At 45.5% G+C, this 13,890-nt stretch overlaps 1 long non-coding RNA gene across 1 annotated transcript in view; it reads left to right on the forward strand.

Annotated features, from left to right (window-relative positions):
- Positions 1-13,668, forward strand: part of LOC134970275 (uncharacterized) — a 66,897-nt gene extending 53,229 nt beyond the window's left edge. Inside the window, exons 2-3 of the long non-coding RNA XR_010189752.1 lie at positions 11,986-12,091; positions 12,183-13,668. This is a non-coding gene — a long non-coding RNA (uncharacterized LOC134970275). The remainder of the gene's footprint in view (positions 1-11,985; positions 12,092-12,182) is intronic.
- The last annotated feature ends 222 nt before the right edge of the window (positions 13,669-13,890 follow it).

The following is a 13,890-nucleotide window of genomic DNA, read 5'->3' on the forward strand; positions in this document are numbered from 1 at the left end:
CACGGCTGTGGCTACCTCTGTGTCGGCACTCGGCAGGCAGTCCGTCCAACCATAATTGTATTATATACCACCTAACCGTGGTTTTTTTTTCATTCTTTATACCGTCGTCATACTAGTTGTTACGAGTATACTACTATCTCTTTATCAACCAGTGTACAGTGCGGTAGTTCACGGCTGTGGCTACCTCTGTGTCGGCACTCGGCAGCCCGTCCATAATTGTATATACCAGTGACCTAACCGTGGTTTTTTTTTCTTTCTTTATACATACATACTAGTTACGAGTATACTATCTCTTTATCAACCAGTCTATATATTAGCAGCAGACACAGTACAGTGCGGTAGTTCACGGCTGTGGCTACCTCTGTGTCGGCACTCGGCAGCCCGTCCATAATTGTATATACCACCTAACCGTGGTTTTTTTTTTCTTTCTTTATACATACATACTAGTTACGAGTATACTATCTCTTTATCAACCAGTCTATATATTAGCAGCAGACACAGTACAGTGCGGTAGTTCACGGCTGTGGCTACCTCTGTGTCGGCACTCCGCAGCCCGTCCATAATTGTATATACCAGTGACCTAACCGTGGTTTTTTTTTTTTTCTTTCTTTATACATACATACTAGTTACGAGTATACTATCTCTTTATCAACCAGTCTATATATTAGCAGCAGACACAGTACAGTGCGGTAGTTCACGGCTGTGGCTACCTCTGTGTCGGCACTCGGCAGCCCGTCCATAATTGTATATACCAGTGACCTAACCGTGGTTTTTTTTTCTTTCTTTATACATACATACTAGTTACGAGTATACTATCTCTTTATCAACCAGTCTATATATTAGCAGCAGACACAGTACAGTGCGGTAGTTCACGGCTGTGGCTACCTCTGTGTCGGCACTCGGCAGCCCGTCCATAATTGTATATACCAGTGACCTAACCGTGGTTTTTTTTTCTTTCTTTATACATACATACTAGTTACGAGTATACTATCTCTTTATCAACCAGTCTATATATTAGCAGCAGACACAGTACAGTGCGGTAGTTCACGGCTGTGGCTACCTCTGTGTCGGCACTCGGCAGCCCGTCCATAATTGTATACTAGTATCCAATCCATCCATCTGCATTGTTTACCTGAGGTGCCTTTTAGTTGTGCCTATTAAAATATGGAGAACAAAAATGTTGAGGTTCCAAAATTAGGGAAAGATCAAGATCCACTTCCACCTCGTGCTGAAGCTGCTGCCACTAGTCATGGCCGAGACGATGAAATGCCAGCAACGTCGTCTGCCAAGGCCGATGCCCAATGGCATAGTACAGAGCATGTCAAAACCAAAACACCAAATATCAGTAAAAAAAGGACTCCAAAACCTAAAATAAAATTGTCGGAGGAGAAGCGTAAACTTGCCAATATGCCATTTACCACACGGAGTGGCAAGGAACGGCTGAGGCCCTGGCCTATGTTCATGGCTAGTGGTTCAGCTTCACATGAGGATGGAAGCACTCAGCCTCTCGCTAGAAAACTGAAAAGACTCAAGCTGGCAAAAGCACCGCAAAGAACTGTGCGTTCTTTGAAATCCCAAATCCACAAGGAGAGTCCAATTGTGTCGGTTGCGATGCCTGACCTTCCCAACACTGGACGTGAAGAGCATGCGCCTTCCACCATTTGCACGCCCCCTGCAAGTGCTGGAAGGAGCACCCGCAGTCCAGTTCCTGATAGTCAGATTGAAGATGTCAGTGTTGAAGTACACCAGGATGAGGAGGATATGGGTGTTGCTGGCGCTGGGGAGGAAATTGACCAGGAGGATTCTGATGGTGAGGTGGTTTGTTTAAGTCAGGCACCCGGGGAGACACCTGTTGTCCGTGGGAGGAATATGGCCGTTGACATGCCAGGTGAAAATACCAAAAAAATCAGCTCTTCGGTGTGGAGGTATTTCACCAGAAATGCGGACAACAGGTGTCAAGCCGTGTGTTCCCTTTGTCAAGCTGTAATAAGTAGGGGTAAGGACGTTAACCACCTCGGAACATCCTCCCTTATACGTCACCTGCAGCGCATTCATAATAAGTCAGTGACAAGTTCAAAAACTTTGGGTGACAGCGGAAGCAGTCCACTGACCAGTAAATCCCTTCCTCTTGTAACCAAGCTCACGCAAACCACCCCACCAACTCCCTCAGTGTCAATTTCCTCCTTCCCCAGGAATGCCAATAGTCCTGCAGGCCATGTCACTGGCAAGTCTGACGAGTCCTCTCCTGCCTGGGATTCCTCCGATGCATCCTTGCGTGTAACGCCTACTGCTGCTGGCGCTGCTGTTGTTGCCGCTGGGAGTCGATGGTCATCCCAGAGGGGAAGTCGTAAGCCCACTTGTACTACTTCCAGTAAGCAATTGACTGTTCAACAGTCCTTTGCGAGGAAGATGAAATATCACAGCAGTCATCCTACTGCAAAGCGGATAACTGAGTCCTTGACAACTATGTTGGTGTTAGACGTGCGTCCGGTATCCGCCGTTAGTTCACAGGGAACTAGACAATTTATTGAGGCAGTGTGCCCCCGTTACCAAATACCATCTAGGTTCCACTTCTCTAGGCAGGCGATACCGAGAATGTACACGGACGTCAGAAAAAGACTCACCAGTCTCCTAAAAAATGCAGTTGTACCCAATGTCCACTTAACCACGGACATGTGGACAAGTGGAGCAGGGCAGGGTCAGGACTATATGACTGTGACAGCCCACTGGGTAGATGTATGGACTCCCGCCGCAAGAACAGCAGCGGCGGCACCAGTAGCAGCATCTCGCAAACGCCAACTCTTTCCTAGGCAGGCTACGCTTTGTATCACCGCTTTCCAGAATACGCACACAGCTGAAAACCTCTTACGGCAACTGAGGAAGATCATCGCGGAATGGCTTACCCCAATTGGACTCTCCTGTGGATTTGTGGCATCGGACAACGCCAGCAATATTGTGTGTGCATTAAATATGGGCAAATTCCAGCACGTCCCATGTTTTGCACATACCTTGAATTTGGTGGTGCAGAATTTTTAAAAAAACGACAGGGGCGTGCAAGAGATGCTGTCGGTGGCCAGAAAAATTGCGGGACACTTTCGGCGTACAGGCACCACGTACAGAAGACTGGAGCACCACCAAAAACTACTGAACCTGCCCTGCCATCATCTGAAGCAAGAAGTGGTAACGAGGTGGAATTCAACCCTCTATATGCTTCAGAGGTTGGAGGAGCAGCAAAAGGCCATTCAAGCCTATACAATTGAGCACGATATAGGAGATGGAATGCACCTGTCTCAAGTGCAGTGGAGAATGATTTCAACGTTGTGCAAGGTTCTGATGCCCTTTGAACTTGCCACACGTGAAGTCAGTTCAGACACTGCCAGCCTGAGTCAGGTCATTCCCCTCATCAGGCTTTTGCAGAAGAAGCTGGAGGCATTGAAGAAGGAGCTAAAAGGGAGCGATTCCGCTAGGCATGTGGGACTTGTGGATGCAGCCCTTAATTCGCTTAACAAGGATTCACGGGTGGTCAATCTGTTGAAATCAGAGCACTACATTTTGGCCACCGTGCTCGATCCTAGATTTAAAGCCTACCTTGGATCTCTCTTTCCGGCAGACACAGGTCTGCTGGGGTTGAAAGACCTGCTGGTGACAAAATTGTCAAGTCAAGCGGAACGCGACCTGTCAACATCTCCTCCTTCACATTCTCCCGCAACTGGGGGTGCGAGGAAAAGGCTCAGAATTCCGAGCCCACCCGCTGGCGGTGATGCAGGGCAGTCTGGAGCGACTGCTGATGCTGACATCTGGTCCGGACTGAAGGACCTGACAACGATTACGGACATGTCGTCTACTGTCACTGCATATGATTCTCTCAACATTGATAGAATGGTGGAGGATTATATGAGTGACCGCATCCAAGTAGGCACGTCACACAGTCCGTACTTATACTGGCAGGAAAAAGAGGCAATTTGGAGGCCCTTGCACAAACTGGCTTTATTCTACCTAAGTTGCCCTCCCACAAGTGTGTACTCCGAAAGAGTGTTTAGTGCCGCCGCTCACCTTGTCAGCAATCGGCGTACGAGGTTACATCCAGAAAATGTGGAGAAGATGATGTTCATTAAAATGAATTATAATCAATTCCTCCGCGGAGACATTGACCAGCAGCAATTGCCTCCACAAAGTACACAGGGAGCTGAGATGGTGGATTCCAGTGGGGACGAATTGATAATCTGTGAGGAGGGGGATGTACACGGTGATATATCGGAGGGTGAAGATGAGGTGGACATCTTGCCTCTGTAGAGCCAGTTTGTGCAAGGAGAGATTAATTGCTTCTTTTTTGGGGGGGGTCCAAACCAACCCGTCATATCAGTCACAGTCGTGTGGCAGACCCTGTCACTGAAATGATGGGTTGGTTAAAGTGTGCATGTCCTGTTTTGTTTATACAACATAAGGGTGGGTGGGAGGGCCCAAGGACAATTCCATCTTGCACCTCTTTTTTCTTTTCTTTTTCTTTGCATCATGTGCTGATTGGGGAGGGTTTTTTTGGAAGGGACATCCTGCGTGACACTGCAGTGCCACTCCTAGATGGGCCCGGTGTTTGTGACGGCCACTAGGGTCGCTAATCTTACTCACACAGTCAGCTACCTCATTGCGCCTCTTTTTTTCTTTGCGTCATGTGCTGTTTGGGGAGGGTTTTTTGGAAGGGACATCCTGCGTGACACTGCAGTGCCACTCCTAGATGGGCCCGGTGTTTGTGTCGGCCACTAGGGTCGCTAATCTTACTCACACAGCTACCTCATTGCGCCTCTTTTTTTCTTTGCGTCATGTGCTGTTTGGGGAGGGTTTTTTGGAAGGGCCATCCTGCGTGACACTGCAGTGCCACTCCTAGATGGGCCCGGTGTTTGTGTCGGCCACTAGGGTCGCTAATCTTACTCACACAGTCAGCTACCTCATTGCGCCTCTTTTTTTCTTTGCGTCATGTGCTGTTTGGGGAGGGTTTTTTGGAAGGGCCATCCTGCGTGACACTGCAGTGCCACTCCTAGATGGGCCCGGTGTTTGTGTCGGCCACTAGGATCGCTAATCTTACTCACACAGTCAGCTACCTCATTGCGCCTCTTTTTTTCTTTGCGTCATGTGCTGTTTGGGGAGGGTTTTTTGGAAGGGCCATCCTGCGTGACACTGCAGTGCCACTCCTAGATGGGCCCGGTGTTTGTGTCGGCCACTAGGGTCGCTAATCTTACTCACACAGCTACCTCATTGCGCCTCTTTTTTTCTTTGCGTCATGTGCTGTTTGGGGAGGGTTTTTTGGAAGGGACATCCTGCGTGACACTGCAGTGCCACTCCTAGATGGGCCCGGTGTTTGTGTCGGCCACTAGGGTCGCTTATCTTACTCACACAGCGACCTCGGTGCAAATTTTAGGACTAAAAATAATATTGTGAGGTGTGAGGTATTCAGAATAGACTGAAAATGAGTGTAAATTATGGTTTTTGAGGTTAATAATACTTTGGGATCAAAATGACCCCCAAATTCTATGATTTAAGCTGTTTTTTAGTGTTTTTGGAAAAAAACACCCGAATCCAAAACACACCCGAATCCGACAAAAATAATTCGGTGAGGTTTTGCCAAAACGCGTTCGAACCCAAAACACGGCCGCGGAACCGAACCCAAAACCAAAACACAAAACCCGAAAAATTTCAGGCGCTCATCTCTCCTTCCCACCCTCCCGCATAACCTCACCTCCTACAATCTCATTATCTATTGATGGCACAACTATCTCCTCTAGCCCCAAGTGCGCTATCTTGGAGTAATCCTTGACTCCTCCCTCTCCTTCAACCCACACATTCAGCACCACTCGCAAACCTGCTGTTTACATCTAAAAAATATTTCCAGGATCAGACCCTTTCTCACCCAGGATGCCACTAAGACCCTCATCCACTCACTGGTCATCTCCAGACTGGACTACTGTAATCTCCTCCTATCTGGCCTTCCTGACAATTACCTCTCTACAGTCCAGTCTATCCTCAATGCTGCAGCCCAGCTCATTTTCCAAACGCACTATGTCCCCCTCCCCTCTCCTACAAGACCTTCACTGGCTTCCCTTCCCCTTCAGAATACATTTCAAAGTTCTCACACTCACTTACAAAGCCCACACCCACTCCTCTCCCAGTTACAGCTCTGACCTTATCTCCCTTTACACTCCTGCCTACTGACTACTTCCTCCCACTCCTACCTCCAAGATGTTTCACATGCTGCTCCCTATCTCTGGAATTCCCTACCTCTCCCCTCAGACTCTCCACCTCTCTACAAAACTTCAAATGGGCTCTCAAGATCCATTTCTTCACCAAACCCAGCCAACTCTCCTCCTAACCCTCTGTTCTACGCTCTCTATGTACCCCATCTGTGTCACCCCTGTCTGTCTGCTGCTCCCCTTTAGAATGTAAGCTCTCACGAGCAGGGCCCTCTTCCCTCATGTGCTTATCCTTTTCTTACTTTAATAATCCTCAACTGCACCAAATCCAGCAGTCTTCTGCCACCTGATACTTATTCCAGTGTCATCTGCTGATGTAATTATGTTTATTTACCCTGTACTTGTCCTATATTGTCATCAACTGTAAGTTGCTGTTTTCCTGTTTTGATTATTTATGTACTCTGTAATTGGGCGCTACGGAACCCTTGTGGTGCCATATAAATAAAGGATAATAATAATAGTCTGGCGTGGGGCGGGTGCTCTGTCTGCTGTATCTGAAAGGGGTGCTCTGCTGTATCAGTCCAGGCGGGTTGCTCTGTCTGCTGTATCAGTCCAGGCGGGATGCTCTGTCTGCTGTATCAGTCCAGGAGGGGTGCTCTGTCTGCTGTATCAGTCCAGGCGGGGTGCTCTGTCTGCTGTATCAGTCCAGGCGGGGTGCTCTGTCTGCTGTATCTTAAAGGGGTGCTCTGCTGTATCAGTCCAGGCGGGGTGCTCTGTCTGCTGTATCAGTCCAGGCGGGGTGCTCTGTCTGCTGTATCAGTCCAGGCGGGATGCTCTGTCTGCTGTATCAGTCCAGGCAGAGTGCCCTGTCTGCTGTATCAGTCCAAGCAGGGTGTTCTGTCTGCTGTATCAGTCCAGGTGGGGTGCTTTCTGCTGTTCAGTCCAGGCAGGGTGCTCTGTCTGCTGTATCAGTCCATGTGGGGTGCTTTCTGCTGTTCAGTCCAGGCAGGGTGCTTTCTGCTGTTCAGTCCAGGCAGGGAGCTTTCTGCTGTGTCAGTCCAGGCGGGGTGCTCTGTCTGCTATGTCAGTCCAGGTGGGGTGCTCTGTCTGCTGTATCAGTCCAGGCGGGGTGCTCTGTCTGCTGTATCAGTCCAGGCGGGGTGCTCTGTCTGCTGTATCAGTCCAGGCGGGGTGCCCTGTCTGCTGTATCAGTCCAGGTGGGGTGCTCTGTCTGCTGTATCAGTCCAGGCGGGGTGCTCTGTCTGCTGTATCAGTCCAGGTGGGGTGCTCTGTCTGCTGTATCAGTCCAGGCAGGGTGCTCTGTCTGCTGTATCTTAAAAAGGGCGCTCTGTCTGCTGTATCTGAAAGGAGTGCGCTGTCTGCTGTATCTGAAAGGGGTGCTCTGTGCGTCCATCCTGGGGCTCTACCCCAGTGTAAAATTAAAATAATAAAAGCTAAAAACAAAAAGCCTAAAAATATAATTGTTTGTCTGTACCCCAGTGTACTATACAATTTTTATTTTATTTTCAAAAGTACTGTGACACTGCTGGCCAGACCGCAGTATATTATTTCCTACTTATACACGTATTGTGCGACATTGTTGGTGAAGGTCAACTGCAGTGTTCGATCACTATTTTTGATGCATACACGTATTGTGTGACGCTGTGGGTGAAGGTGGTACCACATTAACATATTTTTTTTCCTACTCAACACGTATTGTGCAACACTGTTGGTGAAGGTCAACCGCAGTGTTCGATTACTATTTCTGACTCATACATGTATTGTGCGACACTGTTGGTGAAATTAAACCGTAGCATTTGATTATTATCTGTGGCCCATACACGTATTGTGTAGAGATGAGCGCCTGAAATTTTTCGGGTTTTGTGTTTTGGTTTTGGGTTTGGTTCCGCGGCCGTGTTTTGGGTTCGAACGCGTTTTGGCAAAACCTCACCGAATTTTTTTTGTCGGATTCGGGTGTGTTTTGGATTCGGGTGTTTTTTTCCAAAAACACTAAAAAACAGCTTAAATCATAGAATTTGGGGGTCATTTTGATCCCAAAGTATTATTAACCTCAAAAACCATAATTTACACTCATTTTCAGTCTATTCTGAATACCTCACACCTCACAATATTATTTTTAGTCCTAAAATTTGCACCGAGGTCGCTGTGTGAGTAAGATAAGCGACCCTAGTGGCCGACACAAACACCGGGCCCATCTAGGAGTGGCACTGCAGTGTCACGCAGGATGTCCCTTCCAAAAAACCTGAACCACTAGCCATGAACATAGGCCAGGGCCTCAGCCGTTCCTTGCCACTCCGTGTGGTAAATGGCATATTGGCAAGTTTACGCTTCTCCTCCGACAATTTTATTTTAGGTTTTGGAGTCCTTTTTTTACTGATATTTGGTGTTTTGGATTTGACATGCTCTGTACTATGACATTGGGCATCGGCCTTGGCAGACGACGTTGCTGGCATTTCATCGTCTCGGCCATGACTAGTGGCAGCAGCTTCAGCACGAGGTGGAAGTGGATCTTGATCTTTCCCTAATTTTGGAACCTCAACATTTTTGTTCTCCATATTTTAATAGGCACAACTAAAAGGCACCTCAGGTAAACAATGGAGATGGATGGATTGGATACTAGTATACAATTATGGACGGGCTGCCGAGTGCCGACACAGAGGTAGCCACAGCCGTGAACTACCGCACTGTACTGTGTCTGCTGCTAATATATAGACTGGTTGATAAAGAGATAGTATACTCGTAACTAGTATGTATGTATAAAGAAAGAAAAAAAAACCACGGTTAGGTGGTATATACAATTATGGACGGGCTGCCGAGTGCCGACACAGAGGTAGCCACAGCCGTGAACTACCGCACTGTACTGTGTCTGCTGCTAATATATAGACTGGTTGATAAAGAGATAGTATACTCGTAACTAGTATGTATGTATAAAGAAAGAAAAAAAAACCACGGTTAGGTGGTATATACAATTATGGACGGGCTGCCGAGTGCCGACACAGAGGTAGCCACAGCCGTGAACTACCGCACTGTACTGTGTCTGCTGCTAATATAGACTGGTTGATAAAGAGATAGTATACTCGTAACTAGTATGTATGTATAAAGAAAGAAAAAAAAACCACGGTTAGGTGGTATATACAATTATGGACGGGCTGCCGAGTGCCGACACAGAGGTAGCCACAGCCGTGAACTACCGCACTGTACTGTGTCTGCTGCTAATATATAGACTGGTTGATAAAGAGATAGTATACTCGTAACTAGTATGTATGTATAAAGAAAGAAAAAAAAACCACGGTTAGGTGGTATATACAATTATGGACGGGCTGCCGAGTGCCGACACAGAGGTAGCCACAGCCGTGAACTACCGCACTGTACTGTGTCTGCTGCTAATATAGACTGGTTGATAAAGAGATAGTATACTCGTAACTAGTATGTATGTATAAAGAAAGAAAAAAAAACCACGGTTAGGTGGTATATACAATTATGGACGGGCTGCCGAGTGCCGACACAGAGGTAGCCACAGCCGTGAACTACCGCACTGTACTGTGTCTGCTGCTAATATAGACTGGTTGATAAAGAGATAGTATACTCGTAACTAGTATGTATGTATAAAGAAAGAAAAAAAAACCACGGTTAGGTGGTATATACAATTATGGACGGGCTGCCGAGTGCCGACACAGAGGTAGCCACAGCCGTGAACTACCGCACTGTACTGTGTCTGCTGCTAATATATAGACTGGTTGATAAAGAGATAGTATACTCGTAACTAGTATGTATGTATAAAGAAAGAAAAAAAAACCACGGTTAGGTGGTATATACAATTATGGACGGGCTGCCGAGTGCCGACACAGAGGTAGCCACAGCCGTGAACTACCGCACTGTACTGTGTCTGCTGCTAATATAGACTGGTTGATAAAGAGATAGTATACTCGTAACTAGTATGTATGTATAAAGAAAGAAAAAAAAAACCACGGTTAGGTGGTATATACAATTATGGACGGGCTGCCGAGTGCCGACACAGAGGTAGCCACAGCCGTGAACTACCGCACTGTACTGTGTCTGCTGCTAATATATAGACTGGTTGATAAAGAGATAGTATACTACTAATATTATATATACTGGTGGTCAGGTCACTGGTCACTAGTCACACTGGCAGTGGCACTCCTGCAGCAAAAGTGTGCACTGTTTAATTTTAATATAATATTATGTACTCCTGGCTCCTGCTATAACCTATAACTGGCACTGCAGTAGTGCTCCCCAGTCTCCCCCACAATTATAAGCTGTGTGAGCTGAGCAGTCAGACAGATATATAATATATATAGATGATGCAGCACACTGGCCTGAGCCTGAGCAGTGCACACAGATATGGTATGTGACTGACTGAGTCACTGTGTGTATCGCTTTTTTCAGGCAGAGAACGGATATATTAAATAAACTGCACTGTGTGTCTGGTGGTCACTCACTATATAATATATTATGTACTCCTGGCTCCTGCTATAACCTATAACTGGCACTGCAGTAGTGCTCCCCAGTCTCCCCCACAATTATAAGCTGTGTGAGCTGAGCAGTCAGACAGATATATATAATATTATATATAGATAATAGATGATGCAGCACACTGGCCTGAGCCTGAGCAGTGCACACAGATATGGTATGTGACTGAGTCACTGTGTGCTGTGTATCGCTTTTTTCAGGCAGAGAACGGATTATAAATAAAACTGGTGGTCACTGGTCACTATCAGCAAAACTCTGCACTGTTCTGAGTACTCCTAATGCTCCCCAAAATTAGTAAATCAAGTGTCTCTCTAATCTATTCTAAACGGAGAGGACGCCAGCCACGTCCTCTCCCTATCAATCTCAATGCACGTGTGAAAATGGCGGCGACGCGCGGCTCCTTATATAGAATCCGAGTCTCGCGAGAATCCGACAGCGTCATGATGACGTTCGGGCGCGCTCGGGTTAACCGAGCAAGGCGGGAAGATCCGAGTCGCTCGGACCCGTGAAAAAAAACATGAAGTTCTGGCGGGTTCGGATTCAGAGAAACCGAACCCGCTCATCTCTAGTATTGTGTGACGCTGTGGGTGAATGTGGTACAACATAAATATATTTTATTTCCTACCCAAAACGTATTGTGCAACCGCAGTGTTCGATTACTATTTCTGACTCATACAAATATTGTGCGACACTGTTGGTGAAATTAAACCGTAGCATTTGATTATTATCTCTGACTCATACACATATTGTGTGACACTGTAGGTGGTATATTTTTGTGTGCTAATTGTAGTGTGTGCTGTACACCACTTGGTTCGTGTTTGTTGATAGATATGGAGGATGAACAATATAGAGGAGAGGCATAGATGGCGTAAAATCAAAGAAAATGTAAAAGTCGGATTAGTAAAACTCAGATTAGTGCAATAATATAACAAATAATAATTGTTGTCTATGCATTAAAGACGTCACCAATGCCCCAATGATTAATTTAAAATTCTAAAAACAAACAAATGAAACAAAATTACTAATCAATTCTTCTTTCCACTACATACATACTCTACTTCCGTTGGGCCCCTGTTCTAGTTATTGATAAAGTTCTGCGTCAGACCATTCTTGCTGATTTTGGTTTCATTTTTTTTTTAATTTACAAAGACAGCTTAAATCACATGAGTTGGCCTTTTTTTGTCCCTAGAGTATTATTAACCTCAATAACATTAATTTCCAGGCATTTCCATGCAATTTTGACCACAGTACAAACAATGAAAAATATATATTGTACAATTTATATTTTTAGATGCTGTAATCATCTGTACAGATTGTTTTCAGCCTCAATGTAGGATCAGTTTCTGAAAGTTATGTTCGACCTGGAGAAGGTTCCGCTTCATCCAGCTCTGCGCAAGGTATAGTATGTCGTACCATGTAAATGTTTTTTTTTACCAATATACACAACTAATTTTTGTATTATTTCAACATATTTCCACTTTATTGCAGGCATTGTGGCAAAAGGACTGCCATCGCGCAGAGTCCCGGATGTGGCTCCCTTATATGGAATTTGTAACCTGCAAGATCCGACGCTGGATGAAAACAATATTGTGATGTAGTCAAAATTGACTGGAAATGAGTGGAAATGGATTGTATTAGGGTTAATAATACTGTAGGATCAAAAACAGGCCCAAATTATGTGATTTTAGATGTTTTTATGATTAAAAAATAAAATACAGATCCAAAACTTGCAAGGGAGGTTTTGGCAAAACAAATACAGATCTAAAACATGGAGGAGATACAGGTCCAAAACAAGAACCCCAAACCCGAGATTTGGGCCGGCGCACTTCCCTAATTAAAAATAGAAACACATTAAGTAAACGTTTCCATATACAGGGACATCAAGGCAGTACAATTAGCCTAAGTGAAAATATCAGGAAATCATGACTCGCCATGTGGTCGATATGGAGTCTTATTCACATTCTCTATCAAGAACCCCCCAAACTCAACAGGAGGAACATGAAACAACTATTACTTGCCAAACAATGAAGACCTAAGTTCGGAAGGAAGAGGATGGCGGTGGAGGGATTTAGGGGGTAATTCAGAGTTGATCGCAGCAGCAAAATTGTTAGCAGTTTGGCAAAACCATGGCCCTCATTCCGAGTTGTTCGCTCGTTGCCGATTTTCTCTATATTGCGATTAGTCGCTTACTGCGCATGGTTATTTTACTAAAAAGTTAGGTATTTTACTCACGGCATAACGAGGATTTTTCATCGTTCTGGTGATCGGAGTGTGATTGACAGGAAGTGGGTGTTTCTGGGCGGAAACTGGACGTTTTCTGGGCGTGTGCGAAAAAACGCAGCCGTTTCTGGGAAAAACGCGGGAGTGGCTGGAGAAACGGGGGAGTGTCTGGGCGAACGCTGGGCGTTTTTGTGACGTCAAACCAAGAACGAAACTGACTGAACTGATCGCAGTGTAGGAGTAAGTCTCGAGCTACTCAGAAACTGCAAAGAAATTTCTTTTCGCAATTCTGCGAATCTTTCGTTCGCAATTCTGCTATGCTAAGATTCACTCCCAGTAGGCGACGGCTTAACGTGTGCAAAGCTGCTAAAAGCAGCTAGCGAGCGAACAACTCGGAATGAGGGCCCATGTGCACTGCAGGGAGATGTAGATATAACATGTGCAGAGAGAGTTAAATTTGGGTGGGTTATTTTATTTCTGTGCAGGGTAAATACTGGCTGCTTTATTTTTACACTGCAATTTAGATTTCAGTTTGAACACACCCCACCCAAATCTAACTCTCTCTGCACATGTTACATCTGCCCCACCCGCAGTGCACATGGTTTTGCCCAACTGCTAACAAATTTGCTGGTGCGATCAACTCTGAATTAGGCCCTTAGCTCCTAAGCAAGGGACATCTAGGAGGCATACACATTCTGCAGCAAATATATAAATTGGAAAGATTGTAAAAGTTAGAATAAACCATTTAAAACGTTTTGTTGTACATTATTCTCCCTAGAGCAGTTATCTTTAGCTACCAACTAATTTAATTAATTTCAATTAATTACTCCTAAAATGCTTCTTGTTCAAGCCTAATTTATTCAGGGCTGTCTTTCTTATACAGTGCTCTCAAATGTTTTTAATACGCTAAGAATTCTACACATAGCACTATGATTTCACGCATGACAATTTACCTTGATAAGGAACATCAAGGAGT

Source organism: Pseudophryne corroboree, chromosome 11 (genome assembly GCF_028390025.1).
Source record: "Pseudophryne corroboree isolate aPseCor3 chromosome 11, aPseCor3.hap2, whole genome shotgun sequence".
NCBI classification, from domain to species: Eukaryota; Metazoa; Chordata; class Amphibia; order Anura; family Myobatrachidae; genus Pseudophryne; species Pseudophryne corroboree.